Source organism: Rhodamnia argentea, chromosome 8, assembly GCF_020921035.1.
Source record: "Rhodamnia argentea isolate NSW1041297 chromosome 8, ASM2092103v1, whole genome shotgun sequence".
NCBI lineage: Eukaryota > Viridiplantae > Streptophyta > Magnoliopsida > Myrtales > Myrtaceae > Rhodamnia > Rhodamnia argentea.
Window position 1 is genome coordinate 6,848,068 of NC_063157.1, and position 27,366 is coordinate 6,875,433.

The 27,366-nt window shown below is 41.6% G+C and overlaps 1 pseudogene; it reads left to right on the top strand.

Annotated features, from left to right (window-relative positions):
• The window catches only part of LOC115752649, a 36,858-nt pseudogene that overhangs the window by 5,119 nt on the left and 4,373 nt on the right, over window positions 1-27,366 (top strand).

The window sequence follows — 27,366 nt, forward strand, 5'->3', positions numbered from 1 at the left end:
TGAACCGGCTCGGACCGGTCTGATTGCCGGTCGGACCGGTCGAACCGGTCCCGAACAATGTCATCTTCCCCAACTTCTCGCTCCAATTTTGCAGGTTTGAGAGTTGGATTTTGATCGACAAATTGAAGACCAATTCGAGCTTGATCGAATCAATTCTTGGAGGCGTTTTGTTCCTTGGATGAATACGCGTCGATTGCCACCAATATCATCGCCGGAGAACGCCGGAGCATGGCGGACGGAGCGGTCAAAGTCTCGGCTCTTGAAAAGTCAACATTTTCGGGACCGAGTGAAATCCATGCTCGTTTGTGCTCGACGGAGACTCTAACGGACTTGGACGGAATTCTAAGTGGTTCCGTCACCGTCCGATGACCCAATTGCACGTGAGTGCACGTGAGAGAGGCTCGGCAGAGGCTCACCCGTGCGTGCCCAATTTCAAAAACGAGTATAAAAGGATTGGGAAGCTTCGCGAATAAGGAGGCTCATTCGTGTTTGTCTAAGATACCGGAATAGAGAGAGAAAGGAAAAGGTAGAGAGAGAGAGTCTCGCGCGACTCCATTGCTAAAGCTTCTGGCCGAAGCTTCGCGACTTAAGCCCGGCCGATCCAGGCCAAATCAAGGTGACAGATCATCACCGGAAGCTCACCCGAGCTGAGGAGAAGCAATCGCACTAGCTCAATTGGTCTGCAATCTCCTAAATCGGTAAGTCGAGTTTTGAACTATATCATTGTGCATTCATGGCATCTCGCCTTCACGAACCCGATTCTTGCAATTGACGTGCGCGTTTTGCTTTCGGAACATCACCGATCCTCGCCGTATCTTCGTCTTGCTTTGATTTTGCATAAAAACTCCCAATCGAGTCTCCGAACTTCGGCCTCCATTACCGGTTCTTGTCGAAGCCTGTCTAGGAGATTCTAGACCAAACCAGGTCAATCGGACCTGCAAGTAAGGTTTCTAAACCTCGTTTGAGTGATTCCTGCGATTGAATTGATCTCGTTGTGCTCGAATCGCGTGATTCAATTCTGCGACCTCGATGCTGTGCGTAGTTCGATACTTGCAATTTAGCCGATGGAATTGTTTGATTCCGAGATATGTTATTCTAGGCGTAGAGACGAGTCGATCAAAGGTAGTTTCGCGTGATTTGGTCAAGGTTTCATCGTTGGATCTCGCCGAAGAGATGTCGACCGTTCATTTAGGCTCGTCCGGAGGTTGAAGACGATGCTGAGGTGGCGGGGTCAACGAGTCAGAGTCTGATGTGTCATGTTCCGGTTGGTCCAACTTGCGTCCGAGTCAACTTGGCCGTTGGCGCGGATGAGTCGAGTTGGACCGGATCCAACGGCCACGATTAATAGGCTAGTTTGATTGTGGACCGTTGGATCGGACTTTTTAATTTTCGATATTAGGTTGAAAATTAAAAAAAACGAAACGGTGTCGTCTTGCTTAATAGACGAGCGGCGTCGTTTAGGGTTAGAGTCTGATACGTCGTCGTTTCGGGTTTAATAGCAATGAACGGTCCGGATCGAGTCCAATTCTAATCGTGGCCATTCATTTGTTAGTGATGCGGCGTCGTTTTGTGTACGGGCTAGGCGTGGTCCGGTGTAGCGAGACACACGTGAGCTCGAGTGAATGGACGATCGAGATTAGTTCTAGGTTCAATCGTAGCCGTCCGTTCCTTTTTTGTATTTTTAGATATTAGAAAATAGTTTAGAAAATCAAAAAATAAATAAAAAATATAGATACGACATCGTTTAGTGTCGAGCGGGTCCGAGCCGGGTCTGGGTCGGGTTGACCGGGCGTTGACGGGGTTGACCCGGTTCGAAAAATTAATAAAAAAATAATAAAAAATCATAGAAATTTTCTAAAAATAAAAAAAAAATCAATGAAATTCATAAAAACTTCATAAAAATTTCCGGATTTTCCCAAAAAATTTCTAAAAAATGTTTACGTTGATTCGGGACTCTTATAGTCTAGATCGAGAAATTTCAAAGTTTCGAGGGTCGATCTACATCGATCCGGAAAATTATCGACTTTTGGAAAATAAACAAAAATTCCAAAAAAAAAAAAGAAAAATTTCAAAAAATTTTGAAAAATCACAAAAAATGGGAAATGGTCACATTCAATTGCCCCGACCCTAATTTTGTGATTTTTGGGTCCCGAACCCCCAAAATGACCGTTTTACCCTTTTGGGCCTTTGGCCCTAAAATTTTCCCGAACTACCCCGGAATTCAAATAGGTCTTTCCATGGGTCGATATGACCATTTTATATATGCCATGACCCGATTGATTGCCCGATCTGATTGTTATTATCTTGATTGCGCATTTTACTTCTTGATTGTGAGTGATAGGATAGAAATTCCCGTCTGCATGACAACCTTAGATCGTTAGAACCTACCTTACCCTAAACTTCATCTGCATGAATTTCTAGGTTAGAAAATCACTCAACTTTGGTAACCGAAAGGGCGTCGATATGAGTCTCGGCGGAACCAAGTCCCCGGACCCACTTCTCTGGTTCTCGTGGAATCGAACGGTTTCTCCCGACCGCTCGATAGGGTTCCCGATCATACCCTCCAAAAATTGATCGGTTGCGACTCCATATGCATGTACACTATGCACATATCACTCGACCACACTAAGGTCGACCCGGATAAAAATTCTCTTCACATCACGATTCGAGTAATGGGTCCACGGGAGGGACCCCCGCGCCAAGACCCACCGCCAATTGGGTCGGAAGCGCGGCTCGTTAACGCCTCGCCCGCCCGCTCGATCAAAAGGGGAGGGTCGCAACAGACCGGCGACTCCGCTAGGGAAGAATTTTGCGAAATCATTAAAGAGGACTTAAGTCGATAAAAAAGTTGAGTGTTTTTATAACTGAGTTTTCTGCAGATGCTCTTGAAGGTGAGGTATGTCCACTAACAAAAAAATGTTAAATGTTGATGCAGATGGGAGTTATAAGGGGTGTCGTCTGTGCTAACATATTTTGTGCAGATATGGTATTTCGGGTTTTGAATGTTTATTTATGCACATATTGAAGCAGTGTTTGATATAAACTGCTGCGCATGCTTTGCACATTTTGAGGATCGTGACATTGCACACACAAGCGCCTAAACCTAAGCCGCGAATCACCCTTTTAGGTCGCCTTAGATAGGGATTGGTATACGAAGCTCCCTGTGTTTGATTGCTTGGGGTTGACCATATTTAATCCCGCTCGCTATGCGAGGTTGATGATCCTACCCACTTAGTAAATTGAGTCTAAGCTGAGAATCACATTGAGTTTTACTCGGATCAACTGAAGTCCACATTTTATTATCATAAAAGGCAACGAAAAGACATGGCTAGGTCATACGTGGCCAAGCATGCGATGCAAGTGAGGAAAGATATATTTTCATGGTCAAAAGAGGAAAGAGTTCAAGCAAATTGGGTAAAGATTTGATTCTTCAAGCCCAATCTTCTTCTGCATCATACTGGAAAAAAATAAAAAGAATTGTGTAAGGCTCAAGGAAAAATCACGTGAAGGAATAAAGAAGAGATATTGATGAGACCTTTCATGTATTCACAATAAGAAAGAAAATATGCTCTTTTTCCTTGAAGATTCTGGATTACTTCACCTATAAAAGGATGTGGATGTTCACTCAAAAGGGGTTCCATGTTCAGAATATTGAGAATTTTTCGAGAGCTACACACGAGAGGGCGAGAGAGTTGTGTTTCCTTTTCCTGCATGCATCCACCAGAATTTGAGAAGACTAAGGAATTGAATATACACCGCCACAAGTCCAAAAAGGAAGAGGAACTTCATCCAGAGAAAGGATACGACAATTTGAAGGGAGGAAAAAGAGCATACGAGTGGACAAAAATTTCTTGGCTCTTGAAGACCACACTGGACGCCACTTGCCCCACATCGATATAGCTCTGATCTCGGCTCTCGTTTGTTCCCGGTTTGTGCATATCCGCTCACCACCGGCGCATTCCAAGCAACCTTACCTAATGCCACCCTACTGTTGCGTCCCTTCAAGTTTCGGATCGGCCCCTGTTCGGTGGGAATTTGGATCAAAAGAAAACTTTTTAGGGTGAATTGCTAGTGCTGGAATTTTTGCTTTAAAAAAAGGTAATTTCTTTCAACTTTTGATTGCAATACTTGTGATGATTTATTGACTTTACTTCGATGTCTGGTTAACCTTTTTACATCTCGTACGGTAACTCGTAGTCTCTGCATTTTATGTCCTTATGCATATTTATTTATTCATGTGATTGATTGTTTGTTAAAATTTGCACTTAAATAAACAATCTTGCCCATAACACATGCTCCCTATTTGTGCCTTCTCCCTTGGAAAACGTACATTAAAGGCAACATATGACTTCGATCTCGAAGTACGATCGTGCCCGTACGTGTGAATTAGATATCAAATCCTCGATCTCAAGGAGTGGATTGCTAATTCCTAAATAGAATTTCAAGGTTTGCCCTATGTATATAGGGACAGCGGTAATTCTATAATATATTCACTTGCTAACCCTAATCTCGGGGGATGTTGTGAATAAAAATCAGAATTTCGGATTTAAAGGTATTTTATGGGCAATATTGTTTATTTCTGTTCAAATTTCACTGTTTTCATTGTTTAAATAATTTCCTAAAAAATCCCAAAAAAAGGATGTCACGTTTTCTTAAGCTAAATCATATTTCTCTTCACTTTTTGCATGAAAATAACTCTAATAAAATTAGGACTTTGAGAAATCACGTTAGGGTAGTTTTTACTTTTGTTTCTTCATAAATCCGAAAATACACAAAAGTATACCAAAAAATACCATTCACGTTGCATAGCATCATAGCTTAGTTTGCATTATTATATTTTCCTTATCATGCATATTTGCCATGTCATTATGCCATGTCACGTATTTTTGCCATATAATTACATCTCACATGTCATATAGGTAGATTGTATTAGCATTGCATTTAATAAAAGAAAACCCAAAAAAAAAAAAATTAATCCAAATCATCGGACTAAGGATTTTTCATGAAAATCGGATACCGAAAGAGTATTAATTGAAAAGTTAATGTAATCAAGTCCTCGAATCCATTTAATCTCTGGCTCGTATGAAATAAAGTATTTTCTCCTGAATACTTTATTTAAGTTTCTAATCTACATATCATAAAAGATTAGTGGCGGCTCCAATTTAAAATCTTGGCTTGTAATTGAACCTAAGTTGCGATTCGGTAGGACTTGGGAGAGTCCGAATTAGGTTAGTTAATATAATTAACCTAATAATCCGTTAACTTGAAAAAAAAAACCAATTTTTAGGTCGCGACACCGGTCTCGATATTTCTCAGCGGTCTTGGCTAATATCTTCTTGATGTTCTTATTTGCCGCTTCCACAGCTCCATTCATTTGTGGGCGGTAAGGTGAAGAATTAAGGTGTCGTATCTTAAATTGATCCAATAAGTGGTCGACTACCTTATTGTTCAGGTTGGAGTCATTATCCGTAACGATCGCTCGTGGAACTCCATATCTTGAAATGATATCTCGTCTGATGAATTTAGCCACACTGTTTGCGGTGACGTTGGTGTAAGAGCTGGCTTCGATCCATTTAGTAAAGTAATCAATGGCTACGAGAATAAAACGATGTCCGTTAGAGGCCTTTGGGTTGATGGGACCATTCATGTCGATCCTCCATATAGAAAATGGCCAAGGTTCTGACATCCGATGCAGTTCATTTGGCGGCGCATTTATCTTGTCGGATTCTTCTTCGACGACCATGCAGTATGCTGGTTGATTAAGAATGTCAATTCTTAACGACTCTATCTCAAGACCATCTTGTACTTGCAACATAGCTGATAATGTGGCTAAAGCATCCGCAAAGTGGTTCCGGGTTCTTGGTAGATATTCAAATACGATCTCATCAAAATACTGGATCAGTCCCTCGAGAAATTTGTGATGAGGGATAAGTTTGGGATCCTTCGTCTTCCATGCTCCCTGAGTTTGTAGGATGATGAGCATGAAATCTCCATATACCAGTAGCTTCTTTACTTTTAACGAAATGGTCGGTTGCAAACCAATGATGCAAGCCTCATATTCGGAAATGTTGTTGGTGCACGGGAATACCAGCTTGGCCGAGACTAGATAATACCGATCTTCGGGGGATATTAAGATTGCCCCGGTACACGATCCAATGAGATTTACGGCACCATCAAAGTACATTGTCCATTTATCTTCGGATAAATTCAAAATTTGGCCTCCGTCACTTTGCCTCGGAGTGTCTTTAAGAGGATTTTCGGCCAACATATCAGCAATTGCCCTTCCCTTGACAGATTTTTGGGGAGAAGTTCTGATGTCGAACTCCGAAGGGAGCACTTGCCATTTGGCCATCTTTCCCAACAAAGTTGGTTTTTCCAAGAGGTATTTGATAGGGTCATTTTCGGTGATCAATTGAATATGATAATGTAGGGTATCTTGCCTTAGTCTATGGAGGACCCATACCAATGCTACGCAAGTTCTTTCCACATATGAATATTTAGCTTCGGACGTAATGAACTTTTTGCTCGGATAGTAAATGGCCCGTTCCTTTCGATCTTCGGGGTTAGTTTGGGCGAGTAATGCTCCCAAGGACTCATCATGAACTGTCGGGTATAAAGTTAAAGGAACGTTAGGGATAGGAGGTACCCGTCTTGGAGGTTGTACCAAATATTCCTTGATCTTCTCAAATGCTTGTTGACATTCAGAATCCCACTTCACTTTTACACCCTTTTTTAGGAGCTTGAAGAAGGGCTTTGTTGTTTCCGATAACTGCGATATGAATCTGGATATGTAATTCGGTCTTCCGAGTAAACCCCTTACTTCTTTGACAGTAGAGGGAGTCCCTATTTTCCATATGGCTTTGATCTTAGAAGGGTCGATTTCGATACCGCGATTGCTCACGACAAACCCAAGCAGATTTCCAGATACGGCGCTAAATACGCATTTTGCAAGGTTAAGCTTAAGTTTATACTTCCTCAATCGATCAAATAATTTTCTTAGTACTTGAACGTGGTCCTCTCCAGGTTTGGATTTGGCGATCATATCATCCACATAAACCTCTACTACCTTGTGTATCATATCGTGAAACAGAGTCACCATAGCTCTTTGATATGTTGCCCCTGCGTTTTTCAGTCCAAAGGGCATGACTTTATAATAGAAAATTCTCTATTGGGTGACGAACGAAGTTTTTATCTTGTCCTCCTCCTTTAGCATGATTTGATTATATCCCGAGAAGCCATCCATGAAGGAGACCAATTCAAATCCCGCGGTGCTATCAACAAGCACGTCGATATGTGGTAAAGGGAAGTCGCCTTTTGGAGTGGCCTTGTTTAAATCTCGATAGTCCACGCATATTCGGATTCTTCCATCCTTCTTTTTAAGCGGCACGATGTTGGCGACCCAATCAGCATATGGGACGGCTTCGATGAACCCTACTTTGAGAAGCTTCATTACTTCCTCTTTAATCTTATCGGATAATTCGGGGCTCATTCTTTCGCATGGCTGATTAAGCGGCGTGCAAGCGGGGTTTGTGGGTAAAGCATGCTCCACTATATCTCATCCTAATCCTGGCATGTCGGTATATGACCGGGCGAAGATATCTTGATATTCTTTAAGTAATATCGTCATTCTCAAAACATCGATCGTAGATAGGTGCCCCCCTACTTTTACCTCTTTAACACACATCGAGTCTCCCGGATTGATGACAATAGGTTCTTCAGAAATAGGAGGTTTAGACTCCTCAAAACAATCTCATTCCTTTTTGATATCACTCACATCTATTTCGTCTTCATCGATCTCATATGAATAATCATCAAGTTGATCTGAGTCACATATTAACTTGTTATGCATGGGAGGAATGATATGCTCGGGGGTGGGGAAGTCATCATTAAGCTATTCAATGATCACGTTCACCCGATTGTACAGAAATGGGTTGAATAAATCCGGTTCCGCGGCATTAGAGATATCTTCATCCTCAAGCAATTTACCTCCTTTGGAGAATACTGCAGATAAGGGATTTTCAAACATTTTCTCTCTAGCTTTCCATGCATTAGTACCAATGAAGCGATTATCTCGGTGTCCATGATGTCCTCGGTCTCCATAACATTTGTTTCGACCTCGGCCTTGACCTGGACCCGCATCGTATCCTATCATTCCCTTATATCCTAGACCAACCTTGTGGTCATTTGAGTCAAGACTTAAGGGATTACGAATTCCTTAGCCATACTTCCGCAATCCAGTGCTAGGAATGAAACCATTAGTGAGGTGTATTTTTCCAGCCACGATCGCAGGCTTTGACAACTTCGGAATAGCTATCTTCGCATAAGATGGTACGTGCATAACGGATACGATATCAAAGGTGTGATAACCAAGCTCATTCTCCTTTAGGGGCTCGATGCATGGAACCATTTCTTTCGGAGAAGCACAATGCCCTGTTTCTCCATGGATAGTGATCGGACGACCTTGGACCACAAACTTAACCTTCGATGCGAGAGAAGAAGGTATTGGTCCAGACACGTGAATCCATGGTCTTCCTAGAAGTATAGTAAAGGCGCTAGGGATATCCAATACCGAAATGGTATGGAGAAAGTTAGCGGCCCAATGGAGACATCTAACTCGATCTCGCCCACCACATTTTTAGAAACTCCATCGAATGAACGGATAGTCGCCTTGGACGTCTTGATGAAGTCATCATTTATCCCCAAGCTTCTCGGAATGCTTAGCGGACACAAATTAAAAGCCGAGCCGTTATCGATTAAAACGTGAGGTACCTCTTTTCCATGGTACCTTACGACGATATAGAGAGCCTTGTTATGAACATGCCCTTCTCTCGGGAAATCTTCATCCGAGAAAGAAATCTGATCCTTCAAAAGAATGGTTCCCACAAAGTCTCCCAACTGGACTTCGTTGATAGTCTCGGGAACGTGCACTTCGTCTAGTACCTTTAGCAAAGCATTTTTGTGCGGGCATTTTTCGAAGTTAGTCGACGACTTCATACTCACTGGTTCTCACAATAGATTGGAGTTTTTCAACTTCTTCGGATGTTGGGGTCTTCTTCTCAGGCTCCACCTCCTTTGGAGCATAACATCTTCCGAATCTCATTACGGCGCCAATTTTGCTAGTACCGTAATCCCAGTGTACCGCCTTCGGGTCATATTCTTCCACGAGTGGCGGTTTAATCTTCACGGGCTTAATTCTGCCATCTCGTCCTTTTGAGGTTTCTGCCATTTCTTCACAAGATGAATCAAGTGTTGACGGCTTTTCCGAACCGGAAGCTTTCCAGTTATCCACCTTATTTAGATCGATCACAAAATGGATTGGGACATCCACCATCCCAATCATTTCATCCTCATGAATGCTTTCCGGATTATGTTTGGGACATGGCCTCACGTGTGTTGTATCGGCGACGTTTTCTTCGTCGATGTGCCTCTGTCTTTCCCTCCCGACTCTCATGATTATACCTTCTATTCTCATACCAACATCCACCATGTGCTGGAAGGAGGAATATGTGTATGCGTACATACGATCAAAATATTTTGCCAGCAGTGATTTGAGCATAAACTCCAGCATTTCCCTTTCTGATAGCGGTGGTTGTACCATCATAGCATGCTTTTTCCATCTTCCGGTGAAGAGTTCAAAACTCTCGCCTTATCATTTTCTGATATTCAACAAGTTGGCTTTAGTGAAGTATCCTCTAATCCTAGCTTCAAGGTGTTGCATGAAGTGCTCTGATAGTTCTTCCCAACTTGGAACCCAATCCGGATCGATTGATTGAACCAAGTCAATGCGAGACCGGTCAAACTATGTTTAAAATTCTGGATCAACGTCTCATCATCTTCGTGATGACCAACCATTTGGTGGAGGTAATATGAGATATGCGCCAGGGGACACCCAAGACCGTCATACTTCAAGCGGAAAGTCACCCTCGGATTCACGCCTTGGGGCGGAACATTTCTAATTTGAGTGATCGGCTTGATCGGCTCTTTCAATTCGTCGATCTTTTTTGAAATATCATCGCCTTGCTCTTACAACAACGCGATCCGTCGATTACGTGTTTCGATAGTTCTCCGTATCTCGACGATTTGCATATTTTCTTCCATTGTTGTGGTATTGTTCTTGACCACCAACCGAGATAACTCCGCCACCATACTCGTCGGATGACGTATGTGAGTCTCCAGGTTAGAAAGTCGTATATCGGACTCTTGATTCTTCTATTCATTCCGAGGAGCCTCCCGATTCTTGACTTCATCAACTGTTCCTACAAACTCTTCGCTTTCGGGGTCATCCATTCCACCCCAACCATCGGGAACTATATCTCCTGAATTAATGAAAAAGCTTGGCGGTGCTAAATACAAGACCTTAAAGTTGTAGCCGCCACTATCTTCTCCGAGAGCCTTCCGCATGAACCTTCTATCACCTCGACGAGCCTTTTCTAGGCGGATTTCATAATCGTCTAGCTCTTCTGTCTCTATGTCGTCTTGAACATTCATCAAATATCCCGAAAGAACTCTCCAGGTCTTTCCTCTCGTGGCTTTCATCATGAACTCTTACGCTACCATATCGATGGTTACATAGGTTCCCTTAAAAGCAACATCCTCCATTCTTCCAATGACACCTAGATTGATTAACCATTCCAGACATGCATTTTTTTGTTCCCGAGAAATAGTCGCTCCATCGGGGTATTGCGAAGCCTGAGTCGGGATGTCTTGCATTTTACTCACATCCATAATGAACTCTAGAGTTTCTTCATGATCATCTTCAAATATCGCGTTCACCTCATGATGTTTCAGTAAAGGGTTCCGTTGCACATTTGGGTCGGCTCTATCGAACTCCAGGACCTTACCATCAATTAAGGCTTGCACCTTATATTTAAGAAGGAGACAATTGTCAACATTATGCCCCATTTCTCCCATATGATATACACATGTCCGGGTCTCGTCAAACCCAACGAACTTAGGAGGATTCGCTCTAGGAGGCTCCTTCGCAATCAAACGGTTCTCCGGCAGCATGGGTAGTAGTTTAGACAAGGGTCAAGGTAGTGGGGGTAAAAATAGGTTGGTTTCTCTTTCTTGGCTCCGGTGGTTTAGGGACGGTCCAAGGAGATGCTCCTTGAGTAGGGGTATGAGGTGAAAACTTCTTCGGTTTAGGTGGGTTAAGGACAAATGCAACATCACCAGTTTGCTCCTTATCTCTTCTCACGGGGTATTGGCGTCTAAAAGACGAGTCAGGTATCTTCTTTCCCCGTAATGCCCATTCATGACGCTCCGCCACCTTAATTAAGTGCGCAAATGTCCGACACCCAGAGGTGTTCAACTTATCAAAGTATTCAAATGGTAATGCTTTGAGAAATATATCCACCAGCTCTTCTTTGGGGATTGGTGGTTTCACTTGCACGGCTAGCGCTCTCCATCTTTGTGCATTGGCGCGAACGGCCTCATTCTTCCCTTTAGCGGTTCTCAAGAGGTCTTCCCTAGTAAGGGTCGTGAGAGTGTTAAACTTGTACTACCTAAGGAACTCATCGCCTAACTTGTCCCAATCGGCGAGCCTTTCGGGTTCCGACTCAATAAACTATGTCAAGTTTGCCCGAGATAGACTTTCTTGAAAGGTGTTAACCAACAGCGGAATGTTGTCCGAGAGCCGTGACATGCGGCGCAAATAGTACTTTAGATGCGCCTTGGGACATCCGGTCCCGTTATACTTTCTCATGAAATCAGGCTCCTTGTAATCAGAAGGAACCTCGATCTTCTCAAACGGCTTCACTTTATCAAAGTGCGAAAGCTCGTATCCTTAACTAGCCAAGCATTCCTCAATTTTGGCGAGCCTTTTGATCTCCTCCTCCATGTTGAGGGCTTGTTTTTCTTTCTTCTCCAGATCAATTACAATTGGAGGGTCCTTAGGTGGTCGCTCCGGATTTAAAGAAAGGTTGACAGCGGGGGCCGGATTAGCACTTGCACCATCCGATGCGCTCGGAGGAGCTTGAGAGTTCGGATCAATGGGGTATTTCCCTTAAGCGGCAATCAACATTGCCTTCATCTCAGCCACCATTATGGCTATCATGTTCACTCGATTCTTTAGATTATCCACCCGAGGCGCGAGTTCTTCTTGCTCCATTCTTATTAAGCGCGCCTTGCTATGAGTCCTCATGATTAAGAGTCACTTGTTTTTTCACGACGTTAATCGGTATCGAGAGCATTCCAAATCCGAAAGGATTAATCCGTGGTAATTGCGTTTCCTATAATGATGTGTATGCATGAAACAGATATAAAAGAAACGAGATGCATTTATTACAACTCAAACTATTCAAAAGTGTTCAAAAGGATAACAAATATGCAGAACTAAATGGGGGGAATGGATCTATCCAAGCCGAGGACGCTTGAATTCTTCTTGTTCGTCCGATCCATCCGAGTCCCACAAATAAGGATCTTCTCCTTCTTCTGACATCCGGAGCTTCGGATCTTCAAAGTTATATGGCTCTACTCCCGGGACGTATGGTACTATGTACTCGGGTACATAGGATTCCACTTCTTCAATGCGGGGAGATACGCACTCGGGCCTGTACGGCTCGACCAATGATCTACGGTACTCTTTGAACTTCTGAATATACTCCTTGGAAGCCTTATGAATGTTCATCTCATCATCCGGATAATCGGGTCATTCAACTTGTTGCAACGGGGAATTCTTTAAAGCATGAAGGATAAGCTTGATTCGGGCCCGATAGAGCTTCTTTGCTTCTCTGGTGAGCTTTCCATGTGCCATATCGAATGAGAAGATCCCAGGACAAACATCTGGTGGCACTTGTTGCAAAACGCCAAACTGTCTTACCACGCGAAAGAGGTAATAGGCAACCGCACCGGTACATCCCAGTAATGGAATAGGGCTATCATCAACGCCCGATGTCTGAGCCTCCAGAATCTTAGGCCAACTCGGATGCCATCGAATATGCTCGGGTTCCAAATCTTTCAAAAGCTCAACCCATTTCTTGAATGATTGTTTAGGTACGAGGGATTGGCATTTGAGGAAGGATTTGAGAGGATGAACGTGGTCATTGATCTCATAACATCCTACCCGAAGTTGGAAAGTTTTTATGTGAGAAACGAACCACATATGAAATAGTCCGTTGGATGCTTGGAAAGTGGCTTTCTTGGAGGTTTTAAAGCGGTTCGGAGAAAGGAAGGTTTCAGCCAGGATCATATAAGAATAATTCCATCGACAACATGCTTGTCGAGCTATGTGGACTATGGAGGGATCGAAGGTAGTCTTAGAAGTAGGGAATAGGACGAAGGCGAAGAAAGCTAGAATGAACACCTTTCCCGATTTATAACCGGTATCGGAGGATAGAGAAGAGTAATTGTCAAAGAGGAATGAGAAAGTGAATCTGCAGGAGTTGGACTTGTAAACCTTTTCTATCTCAAAAGTTTTGAGGCGAAGGAAACTTGATAGAGAAAGGATAGGATCCATATCTAGAGGAGGTTGAGCTATATGGTCATCAAATTTGGCCCCGATGATAGCGGAATACTCTTCAAGTGTAGGGGTCAACTCGAGGCCTTGGAAGTTGAAAGTCATTGTGCGCGCATCCCATGTCTTGGCCAAAGCTTGAATAAGGGCCGGTTGGTACTCCACCCTAATCGGATCCACTAATCGACCCAAAAGCCCTTCAACATATGCTTTGTTGATCGGGTTGAGACGATCCCACCATTGAGAGAGCTCCTTGCGAGGCACCGGGATGATCTTGATATCTCTATTCCCCATGATCTAAAACATGCAAAATGATGATCCTAATGTCAATTACCACGGATTATGATGGATATGCATGGAATGTGATGCAAATGCGCTAATCAAATTCCATGCCATATTTTAGTAAAATGAGGGTCAACTACTCCCATTTGACTAGAATAAACCAAATGGGGCGATTACGGACCAAATCCCACCTAAAGATGGCATGTAATTGATTAGGATCGTTTAAGTGTAATTGGGAAAGAAAGTCACTATTACAATTTTGGACTTGACAACTCACAAAAATTTACAATCCTAATACAGTCAAATTCAAAGATGTTCGACCAATACATGTCGAAGGAAAATACAAAGACAATCGAGAGGAAATGCAATACACCCTCAAAAAATGCCCCAAAGTCCAACTAAGACTAACTAACCGAGGCAACATCCTCATCCGACGATATCTCTATCAACTCGAGAGGCTCAACATCTTCTTCATCATTAGAGGATATGACGACAATTTCCCTCTTCTTGATTGGAGAGTGATTCGGGGTTATCCCGATCGCACGAGGTCGCCTCATCAATTTCGCATATAGTTCTCGGATCCTTTCCTTTCCTCATTTGAGCTCCAAATGGCATGCGGAACTTGTATAGTTACAATTTTCACCACAGATGAGGTTACGTCCATCGAGTTCCCTCCCGCGGACAAATCCAAAGACTTGGAAGGTGTCGGGCTTTCGGTCCTTGCATCGAATGGTCCTTCGCTCCCACATGAAAACATCGGGGACATTGATCTAACTCTAGGGCATCATCTAGTCTAAAAAGAACGACCTTCAACCCTAATCACTTAAACGATCTTACAATTTTCATGATGTGTTCGTGAAAATGCATGTTATGCACAATTTAAATTTACAAGTTCGGGAAAGAAAAGATCTTACCAACCGTTGTTACTCTTTTTTTGTTTTTTTGGTTTTAGGTATACCAACCTTCTATTCACATGCGCATGAGACAAGTGAGGTTTAACTTTAAAGAAATCGAAAATGCTCAGTATGGACCTAAAAAGGCTCTCGTTATACAAATTGATGAGCCGCCCACATGCGCAATCAAACAACTAGTGGGTAGGATCATCAACCTCGCATAGCGAGCAGGATTAAATATGGTCAACCCCGGTGCAATTGAACACGGGAGCTTTGCATACCACTCCCTATCTAGGGCGACCTAAAAGGGTGATTCACGACTTGTGTTTAGGCGCTTGTGTGTGCGGTGTCGTGATCCTCGGAATATGCAAGACATGCACAGCGGTTTATATCAAAACACCACTTTAATATGTGCATAAATAAACACTTAAAATCCGAAACACCATATCTGCACAAAATAGGTTAGCATAGACGCCACCCCTTATAACTCTCATCTGCATCAACATTTAACACTTTTCATTAGTAAATGTACCTCGCCTTCAAGAGCATCTGCAGAAAACAAGGTCATAAAAACACTCGACTTTTTCATCGGCTTAAGTCCTCTTAATAGTTTTACAAGTTCGTTCCCCAGCGGAGTTGCCGGTCTGTCGCGACCCTTCTTCCGGCGGGCGAAAGGGTTGAGGTTAACGAGCCGCGCTTCCGACCCGGTTAGCAATGGATCTTAGCGCGCGAGTCCCTCCCAAGACCCATTACTCGAATTGCGATGTGAAGAAGATTTTTTTTTATATCGGGGTCGACCTTGGTGTGGTCGGGTGACATGTGCATAGTGTGCATGCATACGGAGTTGCCACCGATCAATTTTTGGAGGGTATGATCGGGAACCCTATCGAGCGGTCGGGAGAAACCGTTCGATTCTACGAGAACCAGAGATGTGGGTCCGGGGACTTGGTTACACCGAGATTTACATCGACGCCCTTTCGGTTATCGAAATTGAGTGATTTTCTAACCTAAGAATTCATGCAGATGAAATTTAGGGCGGAGTAAGCTCTAACAATCTAAGGTATCATGCAGACGGGAAATTGCTAACCTATCAATCACAATCAAGAATATAAAGGCGCAATCAAAATAATCTCAATCAAGATAATCAATCAATCAAGGTGAAGCACTTCTAATACGGCCCTATCAACCCAGAGAAAGATTTATTGGAGTTCCGGGGTGGTTCGGAAAATTTTGGGGCGAAAGGCCTAGAAGGGTAAAATGGTCATTTCGAGAGTTCGGGACCCAAAAACCACAAAATAGGGTCGGGCCAATTGAATGTGGCCATTTCCCTTTTTTGTGATTTTTTAGAAATTTTTTGAATTTTTCCAATTTTTTTGGACTTTTTATTTGTTTTCTTAAAATTAGTAATTTTCCGGATCGACACAAATCGACCCTCGGAATCTCAAAATATCTCGATCCGGACTATAAGAGTCCCGAATCGATCTAAACATTTTTGGAAATTTTTGGGAAAATCTGAAAATTTTTATGAATTTTTTATGAATTTTATGAATGTTTTTTTAGAAATTTTTTATTAATTTTTCGGACCGGGTCAACCCGATCAACGTCCGGTCAACCCGACCACGACCTGACTCGCGACCCACTCGACTCAAAACGACGCTGGATTTTTTTTTTCTATGTACTTTTTGATTTTTAAAACTATTTTCTGAATATTCGAAATTACGAAATAAAACGGATTGCCAGGGATTAAACCTAGAAACGATCTCAGTTGTGGGCTCACTCCCGCTCATGTGTGCCTCGCCACATGGGATCACGTCTGCCCCGCGTACCAAAACGACACCGCGTCGTTTAATGAACGAACGGCCACAATTAAACCTAGACTCGATCCGGGCCGTTCACTCACCTAAGCTATAAAATGACGCCGCATTGGCCCCCGGACTTAAACGACGCCGCACTCCCACTAATCTAAACGACACCGTTTCGATTTTTATTTTTTTTATCTATTAAACAAATTATTAGAAAATACAAAAATTCAATCCAACGGCCCGGAATCAAACTCATCTAATTATCACGGCCGTCGGATCTAATCCGACTCGACTCACCCGCGCCAACGGCCGAGCTAACTCGGATTCGAGCTGGACCTATCACGACTCGACACCTCAGCCTGTTGACTCGTTGACCGCCACCTTAGCTTCGTCTTCTTCCTTGCGACGACGACCAAACAGACGGCCGAGACTCCTCTAGCGAGATCTAACGGTGAAACTTCGCCGGAATGACTCGAAACCACCTCTAATCAACTCGACTCAAAACACAGATCAACATATAAAAAAATCGAGCAATTTCATTGGATAAATCGCGAGCTATGAACTATGCACGATCGGCCATTGCCGAGTTCGAACATACGAAATTGAGCCGAATCGGATCAATTAACTTATACATAGGTATTATAAGAGGTTCGGGAAGCTTACCTCGAGCTCCGATTGAGCTCGCAATGGCTAGGAATGCCGGGTCGAAGCTCGACCGGACCGTGACCGGTTGGAGGCTCGACTCATGGTGATTACGCCAAATCGATGCGAAATAGGAATGTAGACATGCTCGGTGACATTCCAGAAGCAAAACGCACACATTAATTTTGGAAACCACGATCATTCGAGCAAGTTGCCATCGATGCACAATGAGGAGATTCGAGGTTCGACTTACCGTTTCTGGAGATCACGAGCTATTTGGACCGGTGCGATCGCTTCTCCTCGGCTCGAGCAAGCTTCCGGTGATGATTCGACGTCCCGATTCCGCCTAGATTGACGGGACGAGCAACTCACGATCTTCACTCAAGCTCTCGCCAATGGCGGACGACGAGAGCTTCTTTCTCTCTCTAACTCACTCTCTCTCTATTATGTTGCTTCTCGCGAGCACGAATGAGCCCTCTTTTGTTTGCGAAGCTTCCCAAGCCATTTATACTAACTTTGAATTTGATCGCGCACGAGAGGAGCTCGCCGACTCATCTCGCACGTGTCTACGCGTGCAATTGGGTCGCCGGATGGCGACGGAATCGGTTGTGATTCCATCCAAGTTCGTTAGGCCCTCCGTCGAGCGCAAACGAGCACCAATTTCACTCGTTTTTTAAGAGTGTTGACTTTACGGATTGCCGAGTCTTTGACCGCTCCGTCGGTGCTCCTCCGGCGACCATTGGCCGTGCTATTGGTCTTAATCGACGCATATCCATCTAAGGAACAAAACACCCACATTAATTGATTCAATTATCACCGATTGGCCTGTCAATTTGGTCGTCAAAATCACCCCGATAATTGTTCACTCGCGCGGGAGTTCTAAGGAAGAAGACGACACTGTTCTGGACCTGTTCATTTGGTTCGACCGGCGGTCAGACCGGTCTGAACCGGTTCATACTTACAATTTTAAAATTAACCAAAATCCGTGGGGAATTTTTACAATTAAACCTCAAAATTGAACTTAGGAGCCTAAATATTGTCTAGAAATGTGATTTTGCCCAAAATTTTCTATCAATTTCTACAAAAACCCCAAATTTTCTTAAAATTGCAAATCGGGAAAAGCTCAATTGGACGCCCAAATGATCAAATTGGATCAAGTTACCCTTGCCAATCGATTCAGAACATATGAAATCCTTAGGAGGTGGTCCAATTTTGTCAAGAAAGTCCCTAGATTAAAAGTAATTTCAAGAATTAGAAATTCCAGGGACTAAATTGCAAAGATTTTGGGGGGTTTTTGCCCAATTCGTGTAATCGGTACAATTGAGGGTGAAATTGATCAAATTGAAGTTGTAGACGACTGCAATTAAAGTCTTGACTCAAAATATGCAAAATTTGCAAATAAAAAGACTCAAATTGGGTTTTTTAAGCGAATTCAACCCTTGGCGTTGTGAAGAAACACCCAAAGTTGAATTCAATTTTTTATTTTCTTGAGGTTAATATGAAAAGGGAATTAAAAGAAAAATATAGAACATTTTTCTATATTTTTGTGACCTCGGGAAGTATTTTTTACGAATTTTCTTATATTTTCCTATTTTTCGAAAATATTAAAAAAGCGAAAAATATGAAAAATTATTTTTTGTTCAAAAATGGCTCCTTGTACTTGGCTAAGGCCACCAAACTTGATTTTTCAATTTTTTGACTTTTTTTTTATAAATTTTTGTGAATTTTTGTGAAATAAAACTAAGGAAAACTTGATTAAAAATCGGGTGTCAACACTAATTTGGAGAAAAAATGGTCGGCGTCCCTGTTGTTAGACAACTCATCGAAACGATCAATGAAGCGACGAGGGGTGAATTTGGGAATCTCGGTCGCCATAGAAAGAAAACGCAGGAACCGGGAAGGGTTTAGAGTTTGAGGAAAATCTCAAGAGGAAGAAGACGACGATGGAAACCTTTACCCGGGAAGCCAAAAGGGGATCGAAGCATAGAAAGAAGATATGATCGCACTTCGGGAAAGGAGATCGAGGAGAAAAAAGCAAATCACCCGGTAGCGGTCAAATCGAAGAAATCTTTTAAAAGAAATAAATCTTCGATTTATATCTTTTAAAAGGGGCATTTGTTAACACCTAAGGTTACCCCCTAGGGGATGGCTATGTGACAAGCAAGAGCTTTGATTGCCTACGGATGAGAGCACTGGAGACAGGTTCGGAAGAACCGTGGAAACGCCACGTATCAAAGAAAATTTTGGCAGCATCTTCCTTGAAAGACGAGAGAAGAAGCGCGCGAAAAGGGCCACGATCGGAGCGGTTAATGAAAGATTGCGGTAATCCCCACGGGGTGAAAAAGGAGAGCGCGAAAACCAAGGAACCACAAAGGAGTCACTCGCATGGCATGCTGAAAGAGAGCGAAACGTGGGGCCAAAGAAATAATCGCTCGACGGTTACCGGACTTGATCTATAAATACCTACGGCCACAATAGGCAAAAGGACACAAAAAAAACACACACACACACACACACAAACACTCGTTTCTATTTTTAACCTTTGGTCTCTAGTTTAGTTATAGCTTCCAGATTCTCATCATTGATTCGATTTCGGTGAGGTTCTTACTCGGAGTTAGGTGTCGTCGATTAGATTCCGGCGTCCGCTCATTAGGTTCAATGTCGTCGATTCAATTACGGTGTTGTTCCCATCGCTCATCCTGTCCAATACCGTTGATTAAATTCCGGTATTGTGTCCTACATCCACCGTCCAGTGTCGTTGATTAGATTCCGGCATTGTGTCCTACAATTTTGGTTTGGCCACGTCGATTGAATTATCAGAGCCAAACTCCAAGTCCTAGTACGTCAAAGTTCGTTGCACTGTCGAATGAGGAGGCCGTCGAATCGACAAGAGTCCGTATTACACCTCTCGCATCAACACGGTTATTCTTTGCATTTGACGCTCTCGTCCAAAACTCGACCCAGAATCCCTTATTGGAAAACGAACGGATTAAGTTCGATAAAAGATTCCAGCGTTGATAACCCCTTTGGGCCTCTACCTCGTTTGGGCCAAGGCTCGTGAATTTATTGGAGCCTAGTTGAAGGGTTTTTACGCGCAACAAATTCAAATATTCTCAAAAAGTTTTGATAAAGTTTAGATCAATAAACCTCATCCATAACATAGAGATAATATCAAATAATCAATGACAATGTCATTTAACCAATAATGGATAAAGTTCGAAGCATGGATCATCCATAAGCAATTCAGCCAAGAGAAGTATATTTTGAAAATTCCAGATTTGATGTGCAACAATTCTGATTTAATTTGATCTCAGAAAAACGTTTGCACCAATTTTAATTTGAGAAGAGATTCAACCAATATAGGAGCAATTCAACTTAATTCATCAAATCTCAAGATCAAGTTAAATTATTCAGAAAATAATCAGAACTTTATGGCACGAAGATCAACCTTTGGTTCTTGCAAGGTTTGAAAGAAAAAACTAAATTTTCACTCAATTACAAATCAAATTCGTTCATCAACACCATAGAACATATACACATGTTTTCCAAGTAAAACAATGCGTGAATTGCAATCAAGAGTGAAAAACAAAAGTACCTTTTCCAAGCAAATTCCAGCAGCGTGCGACCTAGCAATTTCGTCCGAGAACACGCATTTTCGATCGAATTTAAGCTCTAAAATTTCAAGGGATCTTAACACCACGTAGCAAGGAAGTTAGTGACTTTATTCGAATTAAAAACAAAGTCGAATCAACCTTGAATGGGGCTGAACAGAAGCGAAACGATAGCTGGTCGGCAGAATAGAGCGGCAGATTCAGCGGTGACTTTGCGGGCTTAGACGGGAAGCTCCAGGAGTCAGATTGACACGTCGTCGGTAGCTGATGATAGATTGTTGAATGCTGAACGTTGTGGTACCTAGAATGAGTCGATAAGATCACGGACGACGACATAAGGTCAATTGGCGGGAAACCGCTCTAGGCTATCGAAGGGATGACGATTCGGCTGATCACCTCTCAATCTCACGCAATTTCTCTGATTTTTTGGATGAGACTCACAAAATGCCAACCCCCTTGAGCTTGTGACGAAGGCACGTTTATATAGAGCTCGGCCCTAAGAACCCTAACAGGAGTAGGACTCTTTAGAAACCGTCGGATCACTAATCCTAGCTAGAGTAGGATTTTGATAACAGCCATTGGATTTAGAGGAGTCCTAATCCATTAAAACTCTCTGTTATTTTTAGCATAATGATAGAGTTTTAATCTCTTAGATCATCTCTTAAGATATGACTTTTTAACCTAATGAAAATTACAAATTCAAAAATTTGAGAGTCCAATCTCATTAGGACTCTATCAATTTTCGTCCAAATGGATGAGGAGGATAAAATGACCGACTTCTTAATGTCTCATGGGCTCGTTTTGTGATTCTGGACCTAATTGGACCTTAACTAATCAAATGGGTAATTGGCTATGGCCCTTTTACAATTATAAGAGCTAAAATGGGGCTGATTTGAGCTTGAATTAGGTCTAAACTAACATAGAACTTCGGTACTCTCATATCCATGACCCATCCGACTTTTGTAGTCCAAATCATGGGCTCGTCTCATATTCTCGGGCTTAATTAAGTTTTTTTTATAAATAATATACATTTAATTAAAAGCCTTAATAATAGAATTAAGCATGAATGGACAGAATTGAGTTTGAAAATAAGTTCACTTAGCTCACAAAAGTCTGGCGCACGCTCCCAATGTCCTTGTCAAAAATAGTTTGGTCCATTTGCTTGTCAAATTAAGCTCAACCGACTTATCTCCGGCTCTAAATATAATGACTGACAAAAAATAAATATGCAATGTATGAGAAATCATTTTTGTGAGAACTATGACTAATTCTCATTTTATGCTTAAATGAACGATTTTCCTAAAAATCAAAATTTATGTGTCAATAATTTTCACTTTCGAAGTTGTTTTTTCCTCAATTTGAGAAGTTAATAAAAGTTGTTACTAAACTCAAGAAGTACTTCTTGGACCAAAAAGAAATCACAAAGTACTTTTGGTGGTTGCCCAACTTTTAGATACATGAATGTTATTGGATTGGGAATACTAAGGGAGTGACGTGGCCTCTTTGATGATTTTCCGCTTTTTTTTTTTTTGTTATTTTGAAATTTTGGAGTAGGTAACTCATTGGAAAAGTAAAAAAAATAAAATTACCCAATTTGCGATGATCTCTAGAAAAAAAAAATTCCCTTGAAAATCATAGTTTACGACGTAAATAAAAATTACAGGATCCGATGAAGTTTCATAAATGTGTGTCTTGCCCCGTCCGCAACTAGATCATGACTTGTGAGTTTACGTGGGCGTGAATGTACTAATATTCAAATCCTTATCCTTATAATGAAAACTTCCTTGCGCATTGTCGTAGATATTATTTATTTGAAGGCTTTTTTTTTTTCCAACCGTCGGTAGATTAGTCAAATGAAAACTTATATATTTTCCAATATTATTTTTTTAGGATAATACTATGAAAAATCCTAAACTGGTACACTTATGATAAATTGACCCCAAACCGATACACCTATAACAAATTTACCATCCGTCAGTTTTCGTTAAATTTAACATCCAAATTGTGAGTTAGATGACACATAACAGTTCATGGGTGTATCGGTTTAGGGTTTTACCCTTTGTTTGTTACGGGTGTATCAATTTGAGATTTTTCGTGGTATTAACTCAATTTAACGAAGGACAAATTTGTCATAGGTATATTAATTTGAGGTTTTTTATGGTAAAAAAATTAGTTTATAGTAAATTTGTCACATGTATACCAGTTTAGGATTTTTTATTGTCAAAAAATAGTTTGGGACACAAGTGTACGAGTTTAGAATATTTCGTGGTGGAAAAAAAATTTAGGGTAAATTTGTCACGGGTGTACCAGTTTGAAATTTTTCATAATATTAACCCTATTTGTTTTTTGCCAATTTATCGATGAACCTGGGCCCCTGTAATTAATGGCTCGAATTGGTATTTCACTTGGTGCCGCTCGCAGACATTCAACTTCTACACAAGTTCCATGTCCGATAAGGTGTTTCTCGATTGGTCAAAATGTTTTTTTCTTTTTCATTTTTTTGTTAAATTATTTGAACAGGGGATAATTATTAAGGAGTGAATGACAACCATTTTGTTCCAGAAATAGATTTTTCTATTTCTATTTATGGGTGAGTTTTAAAAAAAATATATTTTTGATAACGATATAAAATTTCTGATCTTGGAACATAAGTTCATTTGAGAACAGTTGAAAATTTTTACTTTTAGAAATTATTATTTACTATTTAAAAATAAAAATTATTATTTATTTTGCACTCTACCGACGTCGGTATTTGCGGTAGCCGGTGGTGGTGGGTGGCGGCCGGTGATGGTTGTGGCGACCGGCGGAGGGTGGTAGTGGGTGGTGGTTCGGGCGGGCGACGATCGGCGGTGGCAATCGGCCGAGGGTGGCTGTGGTAGGCGACGGGTGGCGGCGGTTGGCGACGACAAATGGAGCCATGTGGTGGTCGATGGCTGCCCGCGGTGGGCGATTGAAGGCAGTAATTGGCGGCAGCTGACTATGGTCACGATGGTGGGTAGCGACGTTAGGCTATGGGTGGTGGCGGTCGGCGGTGAAGTGAGGGGCAACAGCGGGGTCGACGATGGGCGGCAATGGGCAATCGAGAGAAATGGTTGGTGATGGCAAAGGTTGGTGAGGGGCAATGGTTAGTGGCTGCTGACAGAAGTTGGCGGCGATCGGCGGAGGTCGGGGCAAGCAAGGGATGGTTGAGGCCGTCGGCAAAGAGTGGCGGTGGGATCGGCGGCCGGCGGTGGGTGGCGGTGGGATCGGCGGCCGGCGGTGGGTGGCGGTGGCCAAGGGCGACAACGGGCGACCACGAATGGTGGTCGGCGGTAATAGGTACTTGAGAAAAAGTGAGGGGTTATTATTTCTAATTCTGTTTTTTCGAGAAGCAAAAATTTTTTGTTTATGATTTCCCTTCCAAAGGTATTTCCAAAACAATTTTTTTTTAGAAGTAGAAAAATAGAATTACATTACCAAATGAATTTCTGTTCCAAATCTGTTCTAGAAATATGTTTTGAACATAAACAAAAAAGTAGAATGGTTGTCATGCACCCCTTTATTTCTCGAGCTGTTGGCAAAAGATGGTTCATTACCGTTGTGTCTCTCAATAGCAAGCAAACTACGTCATGCTTGTCCTTTTGGTCCCCGGCCCCAGACCGTACCCTCACCGGCAGCTTTAACTACGGTGACCACGATAAGGGCTTGTGTGGCAATTTGTATGGATAGCATTTAGGAAAAGGCCATTTTATTTTCAAAGGCCTTTAAGCCCAAGATAGATGCGAAGATTTTTTTTTTTTGGGTTGAAAATCCGAAGTTACATTGAAATGCTGCATTTTCACAATAAAAATGGACTTTTTTAAAAAAAAATTTTACCTTCACTATACTATCATAATTACATAAATGTCCTCGAAAATCCTAACTTTTTCGGTGAAGGCCTTAGTCACCAACGGGTGACTAGCGAGCCGTTACTAGCTTCGCCGAAGGTCACTTGACCTCAAGCAACTCAAGCCATGCCCGGGTCACATGACCTAGGCAATCGTCGGCCTTGGTTGCCTGGGTTCATGCGACCTAGGCCTCTCCCGAGATCACGATACCGACAACGGCAGATTGGCTTTGCCGGCCGTCGATCCTTAGCCGGTTTTGGGGTTTTAAAAAAATAAATAAAAAGCAAAAGGACTTTGTAAAGTGTGATTTTTCCAAACACCATTTTAACCAAAGTTGTATCCCAATGTGTTTTTAAAGGGCGAAGCTATTTTCACCCCCGTTTTGGCTAATACACTCATTTTTCTTGTTAACTTACCCAAATACCCTACTCTCTCTCTTCAATTTATTGTTTTTTTTTTATCTAGTTAATCCATAAAACTGCTTTTACTTCTATCATCTCTCGTTGATTTCACAATGCAAATATTCCATTACACTCGTCAATATACCAATTTACCATATCTCATTATCATCTTAATTTTAATTTCGTTACAGTTTTTGCATCAGCCATAACAATTTCTTATCCTTTTGTCTTCTTCTTTTTTTTTCCCCTCAATTTTATTGAAAAAAAATTTGCTCACATCCATTCCAAACAACTTTTATCTACCAATTCTTCCACACCATTACATTTCAATGTTTCCTTCTTGTTTCTCTCTCTCTCTCTCTCTCCGAACTTGTTCTTCATTATTGTAATCTAAGCAAGCACTAATCCTATATAATAGTAGAGAAATGTCAATCTATCTATAAATGTTTACTTCTTTTTCCAAGATTATCCTCATGATTTTGAATTTTTCGACTTCGGCTTTTGGTACAAATTTACGAGATGGTATGCATTGTACCCAATTTACTCAAAAATTATCTTCCTAGTTATCCTTGATTTGTTTTTTGAATAATAGTTTCATAGTTAAAATATATACAAATATTAAGAAAATAATTAGACTTTTTTTGTCAGAAACACGATAATTATTTCCAAATAGAGAAAGAAAACATAGAAACAAAAAAACCCAAAAAAGAAGGCAAGCATTAGACTAGACCCCAAATTTAACTTCAATAGCTGTTGTTTGAGAGAAGTATGCTAGTTTTTTTTTTTTTGGTAAATACCTGGTTAAAATAAGACTAAGTATGCTAGTTTCATCTCTAGCAAAATTGAAACAAAAGAAAAGGAAGAAAAAAGGTAAGAAGAATAAAATCTTAAATCAAATATGAGACCCATTAGGGATAATGTAGTCAATTCAATATAAAACGGGATGTCATAAGCCAATAAAAGAGTGAAAATATAATGAGCCATTTTTAAATCGCACTTTTCTAAACACTACTTGCATTTTGAAAAAAAAAAATCTTTAGGCTAGAGGCTTTTGTATTTTCCAAAAGTATTCCCTCAAAGTGATCCAAACGGGCCCTAAATTTTACAAAGGTGAAAAACATGCATTTTCCCTGGGGTTCCTTATGGTCCAACCACAAATACTAGCAAATCAATATGCTTAGGATAATCTATCACCCAATTTTTAATATATATAAAACCCGACATGAAATTTGTCATTGATCATAACTAATAGCCGTAATATGGCAAATTGAAAAGGGTGATTGAAGAAATAGACATCAAGAGAGATCCACTTTTAGGGGTGAGCAAACAGGACCGGCCCGGCTGGATGGGCCCGGGGCCGGACCGGACAGGATCGGACGTAACCAAGCGGGTTGGTTTGATCCTTGAGGGGGCGATCTAGTCCCCGGTTCTAGGTGGATGAGACCGGCTCAAACCACTCGGACCGAACTGCCCTATTCAATTAAAAAATGAAGCTTTTATTTGTTTTTAATGTTCATTTCGTGAGACATTTTCACTATCAGGCCGTACATTCCCGATAAGGCATCTCCAAAACGTTTTGCATATATGGCATGTCCTTTGCACGTCAACAGTGATAGGAATCGTGAAAGAATTGAGTGGCGATTCGGTTGGAACCATGAAAGCATGTTCGAATTGAATGCTAGTGAAACCACTTTACAAGAATGGTTTATATCAATTTTTCTTTGAAACTCGGATAGCCCCTCAATGTTATGAATACGGTTTATCCTATTAATTATAGTCTTTCCAGTGCATTGTGTGATGAGTGTAATTGGCGTGTTCTTTCCAGAAAGAAATGATTCAATCGATTCATTCAATATAATGGTAGCAATTTTTTACTATTCATGCGTTTCCGTTGTTCATTTCAATGAGTAATCTTATATTTTGTTTTTGCACATTGCTTTGATGTGTAATCTGTTTAGTGAACAACATCGCTATTAGTATGTCTTCGCCAGTTAGGTTTTTTCGATTTTGTCCTTTATATATCTTTATTGTGTCATCTGTTATACCCATATCATTGTTAATCCTACCATTCTATAATAACATGCCTTCATTATGAAGGTGAGCAAATTGGACCCCGCATGTTTTTTTTATTCAATGGGGGTATAGATTGTAAATTAATATGTAATTGAAACATATTGTATATCAAGAGTTAGATTTCTATAAGTAGTTGGTGTTAACGGTCTCACTCCATCGGGACAGTACCGGACCGAACTATTGATCCGGTGTTTGGTCTCGAAAATTTGAGGACGAGACTACGGGTCCGATCCTTGGTTTCTATACTAGGATCGGATCGGCCTAGAACATGCGCACCCATACACCAATTCCTACCATCGAACTTTTACAAGAGTCGGTTGAGCATTCGATTGATTAATGTCCC